The 16,002-nt window shown below is 52.5% G+C and overlaps 1 protein-coding gene across 2 annotated transcripts in view; it reads left to right on the top strand.

Annotated features, from left to right (window-relative positions):
- Positions 1 to 9,984: 9,984 nt before the first annotated feature.
- CAMKV (CaM kinase like vesicle associated) overlaps positions 9,985 to 16,002 on the top strand; it is a 50,597-nt gene continuing 44,579 nt past the window's right edge. The window contains exon 1 of one of the 2 annotated variants that reach the window (XM_030570688.1): positions 9,985 to 10,193. The gene's annotated coding sequence lies outside the window, so the exon portion shown is untranslated. Of the gene's footprint in view, positions 10,194 to 10,307; positions 10,378 to 16,002 lie in introns of those variants that run through there. The other variant, XM_030570689.1, reaches the window with a different exon arrangement.

Genomic DNA, 16,002 nt, shown 5'->3' with positions numbered 1-16,002 from the left:
AAAGGCGGGAAAATAGAAAGAGCGGGAATCTGTTGTTGCTAAGTGACAGGTTCCTATAAAGACAGATAAAAGGAGGGGCCAAGGGCTCTTGAGCTCTTGAGTCTGTGGGGGCTCAGGTGTCCAATGCTCTCTCTCTGTCTGCATAGTGTGGCACACCCTTTCACACTGGTCATTGGCCTGCAGTAGCCACTCACTAAATGTTTTGGGGTTTGTGTGTTATTTTCTTTTGGGAAGCAGACCTGCATGTGCAGATTTGGTCCGGTTAGTTAGCTCAGACTTACAACATTAGACGACGCAGCGAGGGATAGGGAGAGGTCTGAGATAGGGTTCCATACTTGTCTTCTACACCTGTGATCCACCATTGCTGTTCATCGTTGATCTCGTTGATCTAGATTCTGCAGCCTCTCCATCATCAGCACCTGGAAAAGGTAGAAGAACACCTTTGCTTTATCGAGTGTATGTGCATGCATGTGTTTTCTATACCAAATCTCCAGAGTTCGTCATCCATTCCCCTCCCACTTCCTTCCTTCTCCTTTAGTAAATAAAGTGTTGTGAGTTTATATTCAAGTGGTGGGTCCTTTTGTTCCAGCTCTGATAGATGGGCTTAAGGGGGAACCCAGTGGGAGGGGATATACTGTAAGGCTCCCCGAAGTCTTCTGGTCAGGAAAAAAAATTCTTACAACTATAACAAGGTTATATGGTACGTAACGTTTTTCAAAACATTAATAGTGATGATACAAACCCAAGGGACTCAGAGCTATGCTCTGATTTGGGGGCTGAAAACGTTTTCTCAGCAAGCCCAGTTCATATTTTTAGGTACTGCAGAGGACCATTTAAAGGGAGGCCTCACCTTCAGATGATGGGTCTGTTCCGTTTGCCAGCCAGTCCACAGCGCAGAGAGGAGCTGCTACAGTTTTGGCAGATGAGAGCCCAGCATGCAGCGTCCTGCACACACAGAGCAGGACCAGAAGGCCAGCTGCAGCACACTTTCACTCATGACACATATTGCCACTAGTTACAAGATGGCTGTACATGCACATGTGTACATGCCAAAAATCCCAGCAAATTACAGCTCTTGACCGACAACCTGCCGGAGAGTGGAAAAAACAGCCAGGCCAATCAAAACAGCCAGGTGACAAGCCTATTTTTACGTCCTTGCTTAAATGTGGCTGGGCCATGGGCCGGGGGGCTCCCCCAGCTGCCTGGTCTATGTACTTTGGTCACTGATTTATTTTTGATGCTGTATGTTTCTTTCCGTGTTCCTTGATGACTGTATTTGTTCTATGGAAGGGGGAGCTGTCACATTTTGTCTGAAATTTAAATGTTGGAAAATTCCCCTTCTGTCAAAAAACCCTGAGGCCCACAGAAAAATGTTCATGGCATTTTTACTTCCAATGAAAACATCTTTTTTTAAATAAAGAAATCTTCACCTGCAGTGTCTGAAACCCAAACGCTGCAGATCTAGCCATTTGTATGAGAAAGTGATTATAATCAAAAGTGAAACTGACTACAAATGAAAATGAAAGAGACTTCCTTGGTTTGTCTTGTTCAAAATGAGGGAAATGCAAAACTGAAGCACTTAGCATAAGCAGGCACAAATAATTGAACAAGGAGTAATGGTCTCAAGTTGCAATGGGGGAGGTTTAGGTTGGATATTAGGAAAAACTTTTTCACTAGGAGGATGGTGAAGCACTGGAATGGGTTACCTAGGGAGGTGGTGGAATCTCCTTCCTTAGAGGTTTTTAAGGTCAGGCTTGACAAAGCCCTGGCTGGGATGATTTAGTTAGGAATTGGTCCTGCTTTGAGCAGGGGGTTGATCTAGATGACCTCCTGAGGGATCTATGTGACCCTGGAATCTGTGTCTGAGTGGAGAGGACCCTCTGCTAGGACAATGCGTTATGTCTGTCCCTGGTAAATGTAAATAGTTGGTTAGTAGATAAGGTGCCAGCGGATAGCACTCAGTATAGATCATGGGTTTTGTAGGAGCATTAACTTTTGTCATTGTGCACTGTAAATTGTTCTTGTGCGCAGCTCTTTACATCAGCTCTCACATCAGTCACTGCCAGACAAAGGTGTAAGACCCCCCACAGTATCCCACAGTGGATAAACTTTCTTTCCAGCCTTTCTTTCAGCGGCACTGTTATGGGTACCCACATAACTGCACAGTATACCAACATTTTTATGGCTATCTTAGAACAACGCTTCCTTAGCTCTCATCCCCTAATGCCCCTACTCTACTTGTGCTACACTGATGACATCTTCATCATCTGGACCCATGGAAAAAAGCCCTTGAGGAATTCCACCATGATTTCAACAATTTCCATTCCACCATCAACCTCAGCCTGGACCAGTCCACACAAGAGATCCACTTTCTGGACACTACAGTGCTAATAAGTGATGGCCACATAGACACCACCCTATTCCGAAAACCTACTGACCGCTACATTTACCTACATGCCTCCAGCTTTCATGCAGATCACACCACACAATCCATTGTCTACAGCCAAGCTCTAAGATACAACTGAATTTGCTTCAACCCCTCAGACAAACACCTACAAGATCTGTATCAAGCATTCTTACAACTATAATACCCACCTGATGAAGTGAAGAAACAGACTGACAGAGCCAGAAGAGTACCCAGAAGTCACCTACTACAGAACAGGCCCAGTACAGAAAGTAACAGAATGCCACTAGTCATCACCTTCAGCCCCCAACTAAAACCTCTCCAGTGCATCATCAAAGATCTACAACCTATCCTGAAGGATGATCCCTCACTCTCACAGACCTTGGGAGACAGGCTAGTCCTCACTTACAGACAGCCCCCTAACCTGAAGCAAATACTCACCAGCAACCACACATCACAGAACAAAAACACTAACCCAGGAACCTATCCTTGCAACAAAGCCCATTGCCAACCCTGTTCACATATCTCTTCAGGGGCACCATCATAGGACCTAATCACACCAGCCATACTATCAGAGGCTCATTCACTTGCACATCTACCAATGTAATATATGCCATCATGTGCCAGCAATGCCCCTCTGCCATGTACATTGGTCAAACCGGACAGTCTCTAAGCAAAAGAATAAATGGACACAAATCAGACGTCAAGAATTATGACATTCAAAAACCAGTTGGAGAACACTTCAACCTCCCTGGTCACTCAATTACAGACCTCAAAGTCACGATACTCCAACAAAAAAAAACTTGAAAAACAGACTCCAACGAGAAACTGCAGAATTGAATTAATTTACAAACTGGACACCATTAAATTAGGCTTGAATAAAGACTGGGAGTGAATGGGTCATTACACAAAGTAAAAACTATTTCCCCATGCTAATTTCTTTTCCCCTACTGTTACTCACACCTTCTTGTCAACTGTTGGAAATGGGCCATCCTGATTATCACTAGAAAAGTTTTTTTTCTCCTGCTGATAATAGTCCACCTTAATTGATTACTATTGTTATAGTTGGTATGACAACACCCATTTTTTCATGTTCTTTGTGTATATATATCTTCCTTCTGTATTTTCCACTACATGCATCTGATGCAGTAGCCCACGAAAGCTTATGCTCAAATAAATTTTTCGTCTCTAAGGTGCCACAAGTACTCCTCATTCTTTTTGCTGATACAGATTAACATGGCTGCCACACTGAAACCTGTTTCCAGCCTTTGTAAGTCCAAGGTTGGTTTGGCCCATGAAGCAGCCAAACTTTAGGGATTGAGATGGGGGGGGAGGTTGGATTTTTTAATCCTTGCTATTATAACTCTAGATGTTCTCATTATCCATTGAAATGGTCAGCCTTTTTAAGCATCCTGTTAAGCTCTTGGCCTCAGAGACATCTTGTGGCAGTGAATTGCACAAGTTAATTGTGTGTTGTGTGGAAAAACTGTCCTTTTCCCCTTTTTAAATGTGCTGAGTTTCCTTGGAACACAACAGCAGTCAGTTAGGAGGCAGGCAGAAGAGAAGTGCCTGTTCAGTTCCACTTGTCAGTGTGTAGCTCTTTGTCATGTCTGCTCTCACTTCTCTCTTCTAAAAAGAGCCATCCCAGTCTTTCCTGCCTCTCTCAACATGGGCATGGTTCCAGCCTCAGAGCATTTTGACTGCCCATCTTGGAATCCCCTGTATTCCTGCTACACCAAGGCTCCACCCCTTGTGAATTATGACCCTCTCCCTTAGTGAATGCAGTGAGGCTATAACTAGGATTTCACTTTTCACTGTTACATATGTACTGTAGCGTGGGTGTGTATGTGTATATACAGGCTTGGAAGGACAGGATTTTACCTGTAAATGTCAGTAAAGGTCAATTTCACACTGCACTCATAAACTGATGAAAAATATTTCCATCTATATTAACTGAAATTTACAGATAGGCAAAGTAAGAAACAGGCTGCTCCAGAACTTGTTACAATTTGATTTAAGGAGATTTATTTTGTTTATTTTGGTCTGTGATGTTGACAGTTTTTGTTTTATGGGTTGTAAAAGCTTTAACTTTTGGGATCTCAATATCTACTGTCACTAGATAATTATTGTCTGACCTCCCCTCCTTGGCTGACCACCACCACGTAGTTTCCCACAACTGTAAAAATGCTTAAAACCCATAATTGTGCATAACTGTGAAAATGTAAATCAATTAAAACCTAATATCAATGTTTATTTTAAAGCTTTTTTATCTGGTGAAATTATATTAAAAAAAACACAAATTCTGCGAAGTCTATATGTATATATATGTATATATATGAAGCAAACCCTGTGTCTGAGATTTTCAAAGCTAGCTATTGAAACTGGATGTTTAAATTCACAGCACACAACGCGTGCACGCACACACATACACATTGCTGGCCCTGATTTTTTCTCTCACTGCAGTTTCACGCCAATGTCTCTTCACTGACTTTACAGGATTTACTCCTGATTCAAGTGAGAGGAGAATCCAGCCCTCTGTGTTTCCAACGATAAGGTTGTAGAAGAAAATGTAGGCTACTGCGTTATTTAAGGAATAGCATGTGCTGTCCTATCCTATAAGATCAGAACATATAGTTTCATACATATATTGCATTGCCACTCGAGGAGTAATGCAGCCACCCCAAATCCCTTACACCTCCCCATGCCCCAACCATCTGCCTTTATAAGCATATTCATAATTGCTGTGTAAAACAAATCAAGCCTGGCTCTGAAGGCAGGAGTGAGTTAATGTTGTCTGATAGTCCCTGGGATTATTACTAATCACATTTAGAGCTTGTCTTCTCTCGCTCCGTGCACTTTCTGCTCAGTGTATAAGCACTGCTTGAGGGGGGGCTGCCACACAGAAAGAGGAAGTGGCATGCTCAAGGTCCCATTACAAGACATGATCAGAGCCAAGAATAGAAGCCAGTTCCCTGACTCCCAGCCTGGTGCCCTATCCCCTGGCTGCCTTTGCCTCCATACTGGCACTGCTTGTATGACATACCTTACCCTCTTCTCTCCTTAGCCCTGTTGAAATCTCTGCTCCCAAGGCAGGATCAGACTTTGCACGAGGCGCTAGCTCTGAGGCATAGCAAGGAAGTCTGAATGGGGGGAAGATAGTGTGACATGACTGGGGCCAAAGAGGCCTCCTGTCTGTTCTCTCATCTCTCCCTGTTAGAAGTACATACTTGGGGACAGGGCAGGGCTGCCCAGAGGATTCAGGGGGGCTGGGGCAAAGCAGGGGAGCTGTAGCGCTTGTATTCACCCGGCGGCGGTCCAGGTCTTCGGTAGCACTGAAGAGCCCCCTGCTGCTGTAATGTCACCGAAGACCTGGACCGCTGGGCCAGGGCTCACGGGACCTCTGCAGAGCCCAGGGTCTGGGGCAAATTGCCACACTTGCTCCCCCTCCCCCCGCCAGGTGGCCCTGGGACAAGGAGCATAGAATGAGTGGGAACGGCCCTTCAGGCACTCATGGTGATGGCATCCAATATCCCAAACAAAGGAAGGCTACATCTGTATGGACAACAAGAAGCTAGAACACAGGAACTCACTGCGCATAGACTGCCCAGATGAGGAAACACTCAAATCCCCACTTCTTAAGGTATGTCTACATTACAAGCACTACAGTAGCACAGCTACATTATTACAGGTACACCAGGGTAGCATATGCACCTGCTAGAGCAACAGAAGGGGTTTTTCTAGCACTTTAATAAACTCACACCTAGGAAAAGATATTGACAGAAGAATTCTCCCATCAGCCTAGCAGCATCTTTACCAGGACCCAGATCAGCTTGACTGCACCTCTCTAGAGTGTATTTGTAGCTAAATTAACCTAAAATGTGGACAATACCTCACAACTAAACCATAGTAGCTGTTGAGCTTACATTTAATCACCAAACTAAAGTTCACTACTCATTACATCAGTGTGACCTACTCACACTAGGGCATGCCCAGTACAATCCTTAGGCCTTGCATGACTACAGTAATGATAATCATCTGTTCTGATGTATACATAAATGTAAACAAAGGCCAGCTAAAGCAACAAAATTCAGAAGGTGGAATTCTGGGGAAACAATATTCTACTTTATGTCAATTAGTCTAGCCAGAGCTAGGTTTTTCTCAGCTCACCTACAGGAGGAGCAGAGTTCCATTCCTCTAAATCTTCTAGCCTTGGGGCTGACATGGAAGATGGTGGGAAGCTAGAACCCAGGGGAGTTCCCTCTGAAGCACCAGGGTAGGCTGTAGTCCAGCTGGGCCCAATTTGCTTAGGGTTTTGGTGTTTTTTTAGGAGCTAGGGCAGAGATGTTTGAGACAAGGGCTTTGGAATGGGGCGTTTCCAGGCAGAAGGCAAGGCAAATGCAAGGGTGGTTTCTCTAGGCTGTGAGACAGTGAGGCGACCACCTATGGACACAGGGTAGCATCCATGGGCTGACGAGTAACACAACCTTCCTCCCTGAGAGCCCATGGGAACCCTAGCCCCAGGCTGCTATCATAGGTGTCCATGAGCCACCACTAGCCCACACTATTCTACATCTCGCAGTACAAACAAGAGCAGGTTTGCTGCCCAGAAAATGCCATGTGAAGATGGATTTCCCCTCCTCCTAACTAGTACCTCAGTTTAAATCAGGCTTCCACTGCTGCGTGGATTTCAGTCTGCTGCAGAGCCCAGAGTCTGTTATTCACACAACTTTATTCCTGTAACAGGCATCCATTTGGGGGAACCTTAGTTCTTTCTACATAACATAACAAGCACAATGGGGCTGTAGTCCTGACTGGGATCACAGGACACTACTGACATAAATAACAAACAAGGCCTAAGGATGATTAAATACAGGTCCTAATTTAACAACAGGGAGCTATTCAGCATAAACTAGTGATTAGACCCCAGGGATGACTTCCAGATTCCAATCCCAGCTCTGGCAGTGAGGTAAGGTGCAGCCTTCACTGCTCATTGCCTCATTTTCCCTTTCTGTAAAACTAATCTGCCTCCTGGGGGTGTGAGTCAGATCACATTTGTAAGGCACTTTGCTGCTATGAAGGGCTGGTGAATGTTTCAGCACCAGAACTAGTGCCCTAGTGACACTGAAGGCAGGCTGGCGCTGCAGGTGTAGGCTGCCCCCAAAGCTCACCTGCTACAGAATCAGACTGGATGATCAGTGTAGTCTAGGGGTCGGCAACCTATGGCACGCATGCCAAAGATGGCACAGAAGCCAATTTTTAATGGCACGTGGCTGCCTGCTGGGAATCCGCGTGCCATTAAAAATCCTGCCGACGCGGCAAGCTGCGGGGTCTGCTGTCCCAGGCAGGAGTGCCGGCCCGAACGCAGCAAGCCTCTGTCCCTGGCTCCCCCTAGAGCCCTGCTGCTGTGTGCACAGCGCTCTGGGGGCTGGGGCTAGGCGCTCCCGCGGGGCAGCGTTTGGCTCCGGGGGGAGGGAAAGATGCTCTCCGCTCATCTGGAGCCCTGCCGCCACGCATGCAGTGCTCTGAGGGGCAGGGCAGGGCTACACGCACGGGGATGGTGGTAGCAGGGCTCCGGGTGAGTGGGGAGCCTCATGGTAAGGGGGCCAGGTCCAGGGCCGGCGGGGAGGGGGTTGGGTAAGGAGTGGGGGCAGTCAAGGGACAGGGAGCAGGGTGGGTGGGATCTCAGGGGGTGGTTAGGGGTGGGGGTCTCTGGAGGGGGCAGTCAGGGAGCAGGGGGGTTGGATGGGGCCTGGGAGTCCCGGGATATGTTTAGGGGGTGGATAAGGGTCAGGGCAGTCAGGGGACAGGAAGCAAGGAGGGTCCTGGGGGAGCAGTTAGGGTGGGGGGTCTCTGGAGGGGGTGGTCAGGAGACAAGGAGCTGTGGGGGGCTGGATGAGTTGGGAGTTCTGGGGGGGCTGTCAGGAGGCAGGGGTGTGGAGAGGGGTTGGGGCAGGCAGGGAGCAGGGGGAGGGGTTGTATGGGTCCAGAGTTCTGGGGGTCCTGTCAGGGGGCGGTTAGATAGGCATGGGACTCCAGGGGGTCTATCTGGGTGCAGGGGTGTGGATAAGGGTTGGGGAAGTCAGGGGACACGTAGGGTGTAGGGTCCGAGGGGGGCAGTCAGGGGATAAGGGGCAGCGGTCCCAGGAGGGGGTAGTCGGGACAAGGAGTGGGGGGGTTGGGGATTCTGGGGGGGCAGTCACTCAGCCCTCTGCCCTGAGCCCTGACCCCACCCCCCACACACCCAGCCCTCTGCCCTGAGCCCTGCACCTTCACACACACCCAGGCGCCTGCCCTGAGCCCTATACCACCCAGCCCTCTGTTGACTCTTTCACCCCGCCCATGACCCCAGTTCTGACTGGCAACCCCACATATACCCAGCCCTCCTACCCTGAAACCTGCACCCCCTCACATGTCCTCAGCCCTCTGCCCTGACTCTTGCACCCCCTCACATCCCCAGTCCCCCCACATCCCATGCACCCCCATCCCCATCCCCGCCCTGAGCACCAAATGGGAGCGCCTGTGCCACCACTCACATTCCCACCTGCACCCCTCACACCAAATGGGAGATGCCCAGGTGAGTGCCCCCACACCCAAACCTCCTGCCCCAGCCCTGAGCTCCCTCCTTCATTCTAGCTCCTGGTCAGACCCTTCAACCCCAGCCCTGTGCTCAGTCCACTCCCACTCTCAGCTCAGTGCAGAAAGAGGAAGAGAACGGGCTAGAACCAGGGAGAAGGTCGGTACCCACTGTATGTGGGCAGGGCCGGGACCCCAAACCGGCACCGGGCTGAGCGGGTCCAGCAGCTGGGATCCTGGCTGTCAGGAGCCGGCAGTTGGAACCCCTGAGCGGCAGTAGGCTGAGCCACTCAGCCCACTGCCGGTCTGGGGTTCCGGCTGCTGGCCCCGCACAGCCCGCTGCGGGTCTGCGGTTCTGGCTGCCAGACCCTTCCCAGCTGGGGTCCTGGCCACAGGCCTCACTCAGCCCACTGTCAGCCTAGGTGAACAGAACCCCAAACCAGCAGCGGGCTGAGCGGGCCGGTGGCGTAAGATCAACATTTTAATTGAATTTTAAATGAAGCTTCTTAAACATTTTGAAAACCTTGTTTATTTTACAATACAACACTAGTTTAGTTATATAATATATAGACTTGGAGAGAGAGACCTTCTAAAAAACATTAACATGTATTACCCGCACGCGAAACCTTAAATTAGAGTGAATAAATGAAGACTTGGCACACCACTTTTGAAAGGTTGCCGACCCCTGGTGTAGTCCTTTCTGACCCTATGGAGCACCCTGGGTAACCTGCAGCGTCTGTGGGCCCCCCAGTGGAGTTCTGCACCCTGCGAGGGCTCCTCTCCGTGGTCTGCACCTCCCTCTCTCTTACAGGCGCTGGCAGCCCAGTGATGCCCGACGCTGCCCTCTGCACCCAGCCGACCCGTGGCTGCCCAGAGGGAGCTAGTGGACCCCTGTCCAGGCAGCACCCGCTTCCCCACCAGTGGGAGGAGCCTAAAGTTTGCCGATGACGTCAGCGAGTCCTGGCCCCTCCCCGGGGCGGGCCCCTATCAGTCCAGTCCCTGTAACTTTCCCACGCCGAACTCTAGGGAGATGTTCCAGGTGCCTGGAGCGTGCTTAGCTCCGTCTGCCCCGCCCGGGCCCCCCAAGGAGCTCGTCGCCAAGTGACGCCCGGCTCCCCCAGCCCAGGCACGGTGGGGTGGGCGGCACAGGAGCCCTGAGCGTTTGGGGCAGGGCTGAGGGACCCGGCGCCTTCCCGCGGCTGGAGCAGGCTTGCAGGTGAGCCCGAGCGGCCGGGGGCGCGGGACCAGGCGCGGGCGGCGAACTCGCCCGATTTGGAGGGAGGGGGCGCGCCATGCATGCTGTGTGCCTCCCTCCCCGCAGGCAGCCCTGTGTGGAGCCGAGGGCTGTAATTCGGGCAGGTGCTCGGCTGCCGGTCCTTCGCGCAGAGAGAGTGACTGCGGTATGAGTCTTCGCCCCCTAGCAAAGGGGACAGCAGCGCCCACGGCGCTGGAGGCAGGAAGGCTGCAAGAGGCTCGCTTCGCCTCCCGGGGGAGGGCGGCGGGGCAGAGACGAGGAGCGGGAGGCGGCTGGAGTCGAGCACTGTGGTGCCCGGACAAAGTTACCCGGGGAAGGAGCCTGAGGTGGTGCCTGGGCACTTTGCAGGAGAGCTCCCCCAGTCGCTAGCGGCTCCTTCCCATGCAGCTCGCTGCAGGCGCCGGTGCAGCATGTGCGGGGGAGGGGGAATGCTCTGCTCCGCTCCGCTCTGACCGGGAGCTGGCACCGCGCGGGAGCCATCGGGGAATGGTACCCATGGACTGGCGCCTCGGGCTGTCAGGCGGGGCTACTCCGGGAGCGGGGGCGGTGGGGTCCCCCTGGTCAGGATCCGGGGGGCCGAGGACTGATCTGCGCCCAGCTCGGGCTGTTTTGCCTTCCATCCTCTTCCCCCAGCTCACCCCCTTGCGAGAGACGTGGCGCTAATTTCCATGACAACCGCTAATGTCACAAATAAAGGGAAGATGGCGGTGGGGGCTGGGCTCCAGCGGGTGTTCAAGTTTTGCCAGGCAGCATGGGGGGCACGCCCTGGGCGAGGGGGTCTGTGTGCGTGTGCCGCGTGCTGTGCCAGCGCCGGTGTGGGAGTGGGTGCAGCATGCCAGCATCTGGGGCCATGCCCGACTGCGCGTGCAGGACTGTGTCTGCCTTGCTCAGCCTGCGCGGGCAGGGGGCGCGCGGGCAGCCCTCCTGGGGCGGCCAGGGGGCACCTTTGGGATCGTGCCGCTGGCAGAGCATGCAGAGCTGGGGGGTGGGGCGTCGTGGAGCCATTGCTGGGCAGGAGGGGAATATGTTATGTTAAGTATAACAAATAGATTCCCTCCCCACCCTTCATGCTGACCTCCAGCAGGTGCAGTGACGGGGGGGGGGGGGGGGTGAGGGCTGAGCCAGGCCCCCCAGGGCTGGCTGCCCAGAGGTGGTTTCCATCCACTCCAGCAGAGTCTTGCACATGCTCACAGCTGTGATATAGCCACATGTGCTGTTTGGCTCCTGGGTGGGGATGCACATGTGATGGCCATGTATGTGTGAAGGGAGAGGGGTTAGAGTTCTGCATCCCCCTTTCTCCTCGTGATTCCCTAGCTGGAGCCATCTCACAAAGTCAGATGCCCCCACCCCTTCCTTGACCTTTTGTAGGATGTCAGGCCCTGGCTCCTGCCCCAGACCCTCAGTGGGGTTGAGGTGGGATTGTTCCATCCTGCCCTCTGCAGGGTCATCTGGACAAAGGCTGGAGAGTAGGGCCAGGGCAGCCCTGTGGTCCTCCTCACACCCCCCCCCCCAGCCTTTAACATAGTCTATCTGACCTCTCTAACCTCTCTAATCTGGCCTCCCTGACCTCCTGGTGCCTCAGATCCCTCCTGCATCCTGATGCCTTCCCTCAACCTGAGCTCCCTGCTGTAGCCCTTTGGGGTGGGGGGTGCTGGCTGTGGGGCTGGACCTGCACTTGAAATGCAGTGGCTCAGCCTTAAGAATGTGCTGTAAGGGACGGTGGCACCCTACCACTGCTGGAGATGCTGGAAAATTGGTCTCATCCCACCCACTCCTCTGAACTTAAAACCCATTTTGTGGTGTTGGGATCCAGACAGACCCCATCAGTTCACGCTGCCCGGTGCCTGCACATTGCACTTCAGGGCACTGAGGAGAAATATTAGCCTGAGCATATCAGGCTGTAGCCAGGAATCAGAAGTCAGCTCACTTGGGGTCGGCGGGGGGGTGGGGGGGAGGAGGGGCACAGAGCCCTGGAAATCACTGCTACACCTGGGGAGGAGAGAGACAGCACAGGATAGGGTAGATCTTTAGCAGTGCCTCTGGTATCCCCAGACCTAGTTTGTGTGGAGGGGGTGGACTTCACCTTACTGCTTTCCATGCCAGCCACCCAGGACTGCCTGGGCTCAGTTTGGACCTGGTGTACATGGGTGCAACTTCCCTGCCTGCAATGGAGCAGTGCCAGCTTATGCCAACTCTGAATCTGGCCCTCTGGGATCTCAGCGTTTCAAAGGTGTGTTGATGTTTTCTCCTTAAATCTCCAATGAGGCAGGTGTTGTTGGACCCTGACCTGGTCACACTGCCCTCCCCAGCCTGGCCATTGTAGGATCCTTCCCTGCTTAGTTTTGTGCAGTTGGGGGACTCCCCCAGCAGTGGGAGGTTATTTCTTGGCCTGATTCCCCCTCTCTGTATGTTTTCCATTCCTTAATTCCAGCCCCAGGTGATAGTGAGTTCTGGCCTCGAGCAGGGCTGGCTCTGGCTTTTTTGCTGCCCCAAGCATCCCATCCCGCCCCCCCCCCCCCAAAAAAAAAAATGCAGCGTGGCCGGAGCGGCAAAGCAGGGGAGGAAAAAAAAAAACAAAAAAAACCCTGCTGCATGGCCGGAGCAGCAACGCAGGGGCTGGGGGGCAACCTGCAGCATGGCTGGAGCCAGGGTGCAGGAGGACTCCTTGCACTGCAGACGTACCCCAGCTAGTGGAGGGGAGGGGTAAGGAGCAAGGGGGAGAGAGAGAAGGGGGGCGGCCGGGGCTTCAGCAGGGTGCTCGCCATGCACCCCTGACCACCATGCCGCCTGCTGAGTGGGCTCCCCACCACTCCGGTCGGCAGGGAGGGAAGGACGCGGGCTGCCGGGCTTGCTGCAGACCTAGCACCAGCTGGGGCAGATAGAGCACTCAGCCCACTCCCAGCAGGGCACTCCCCTCCTCCGCGCCACCATCCCCTACAGGGCGGCTGGATCAGAGAACCAAAATAAACAAAAACAAAAAGCGGTCGTGCTACCCTAGGATTGGGAGGAATGCCACCCTGTAGAATCTGCTGCCCCAAGCACGAGCTTGCTTGGCTGGTGCCTGGAGCCGGCCCTGGCCTTGAGACAGGCCACACTTCAGTGCAAGCCCTGGTGCTCAGGAACTGGTGCTGGGGTCAGGTACATATGTATCTCTTGCAAAGTGCAAGTTGGGCTTGGCTCATGGAGGACCTAATACTACCTGGGACTTTGGCGGGGCATGTCTGAGCTGCCTGGGATGCTGCAGAGCCAGTGCTAGGCTGCAGACCACTTAGCAGGAAGCATCATGTGGACTCAGTCTTCCCTCTTGCTTCCTGGGGCACCGTGTCCCAGCTCATCTCTCACAGGGAGCAGCTGGTGGGTGGGGCTGGTGAATTCTCTTAGAATATTGTGAGCAGTTGGGTGGTTGTTGGGAGCCAGTGATGGTTTGGATGTATTGTTCCTGTCAGAGTTCATGGGCTGGGTTTCCCCTCCCAGTAGTCCCAGCATCCTGATAGACTGCAGGGGGCAGGAATGCTCACTGAAGTCAGAGACTGGCTGACTGGGGCTAGTCTGTTGCTCAGCACAGGCCTTGCCCTGGTTTGGGACAGCTGCTGGAGGGGTTTGCAAAGCTCCATGTGCAGAGGCAGTTGGTTTCATCCATCAGTGCCTACAGGCTGGCTCCTACCTCTGTGCTTCAGCCAATCACAGACCCATGGGGTTAGAAGGAACCGCAAGGATCATCTAATCTACCCCCTGCCAAGATGCAAGATTTGTTGTGACTAAAAGCATCGTTGGTCCCCTTAAAAATGCCTTCTAATGCACTTTGGAGGCTCTGCAGTGTTACTCAGACTCCCAAAATGTCTGTCCTTTTAACTCCCTTTCCAGCATGTGACTCATAAGTGTCATGTGGCAGTGAGTTCCACAGGCTATCAGCTGAGACTCCCTCCTATTCTCTTGTTATGGGATAGGGAGGAACCATGACATTTCCACTAGATCCTTCAGGACCCTTGCAAACCTCAGCCAAATCCACTCAGAATAATTTGCAGTTCCAGATGCACTGACCCCAGCAACCCCCAACTCTCTCATGTAATGTCCACACCCTGTTTTTCCCCTTCCCCACCCATCCCCACTGCCTCTTCCTGATTTGTTCTCAATGTTCACATCTACAAGGACAGGATGCGAGCGCAGGGTTTGAAGTGTGAACAAACCACTGATTTATAAAACAGCATTTCCCCTTCTTCATTCTTTTAATACAGCCCAGCAGCCGACTTTCCTTTTTTCTGCAGCCGTGATTGATGTTGAGGCTATTAGATTCAATAAAGGCTCTTTCCTGGGGTTTCTTTATGATCTGCAGCCATCTCACTTGAGCTCTGTTCTCCTCCGATCTCACAAGCTAAGTAGGGTTTGTCCCTGCTTGATACTTGGTTGGAAGAGCTCTGATGGGTTCCCTGCATGGAGCTCTGCCAGTGCCACTTAGTCCCAACCTGCAGCCCCCTGCTATGCCAGCCCTGTGCTTCTATCCCATCCCAGCTCTGCCAGTGGTCTCCGTGTGTTACTCCTTGCACCACCATGAACAATCCCTTTAAGGCAGTTTTGGGGGTTGATATCACAGCTCCATTATTTAGGTCCATCTTGGGGGCCTGATCAGTGGCTGTTGCTCTTTAGCCAGACAGTATCAGAAGAGAAGCCGCTGTTTCTGGAGAGGTAGCCCAAGTGCCACCCAGAGCGGGCTGTCACCTCCCGGGTACATGATGCCAGTGCCCCTGAGTGAGCAAAATTGCCCTGCTCGCTGCTCCATTCTCTGGCAGCCACTCACCTAGTTGGAACTGGAAGCAGAGCTCCAGAAAGCTCTCAGCAGAGGCGGCTGCTTGTTAACCCCCAAGGTTGGGCTCAGGCTGCGACAGCGGGCTGGAAGGTGCAAAACAAGTTGGGTGGGGGTGTGAGTCTAACAGGCCGGGGCTATGTGTATGGTCTGAGGACAGGTGAGGGTTGGGAAGCTAATTTACTGCCACAGTACAGCAGGAGGGATGTTTATGTTGAATCGGGCTCCTTGGCTTGTGAAAGCTGCGTCATCTCCTCATGCCATCCACGCCCTGCCTCCCACTTCCCCAGCTATTGTCTTACACTGTTGCATCTTGTCTTAAATTAGATGCTAAGTGATTGGGGGCAGGGGCTGTGTGTACGTGTGTGTGCATAGCAGCATTTCCCCAGTCTGGTTGGGGGTCTGCTGTAACAGACAGAAGAACATCAACAAATTCCTAACTTGCCTGCTCCCCTTTCCACCTCCAAGTCTCTGCTGGCATCACCAGGGTGCAGATCTCTGCCACTAAGTGTCCATGACCAGAATTATGCTCCCGCTGTGTCAGCTGCAGCTGCCCCAGGGCGAATCCCCTGGCATTTCATCCAGCTCCTTTGAATTAGCTCTGCCTCCCCTGCTCTCCATGACACTGCCCTGGGTGGTCTTGTCTGTGCGTTCACACAGTGACCTTCCCACAAAGCCTTAACGAGGATGTTAGCAAGACTGGGCCCACACCCAATCCCACACGGCCCCTTTTCCCCAGCTGGGTACATGGATGTGGGTTTCTGCCCCAGGCCATCCAGGGGGCCTGGTTGTGCTCACTGAAGTCAATAAGAGTGGAGGGCATGTGACCCCTTTTAGGGGGTGCTCAGGATGTGCAGAATCAGGCCCAGCCAAGCCAAGTGAGCTGTTGTTAGATGGTCTGGAATGCTGCTGTAAAATCCGAGTTACCCTGCCCCGGCTCCCCTGAGCCATCAGGCCTGTGATTATAGA

This window comes from Gopherus evgoodei, chromosome 7 (genome assembly GCF_007399415.2).
Source record: "Gopherus evgoodei ecotype Sinaloan lineage chromosome 7, rGopEvg1_v1.p, whole genome shotgun sequence".
Taxonomy (NCBI): Eukaryota; Metazoa; Chordata; order Testudines; family Testudinidae; genus Gopherus; species Gopherus evgoodei.
The sequence above is the reverse complement of the archived record's forward strand: the minus strand, read 5'-3'. Positions and strand labels throughout refer to the sequence as shown.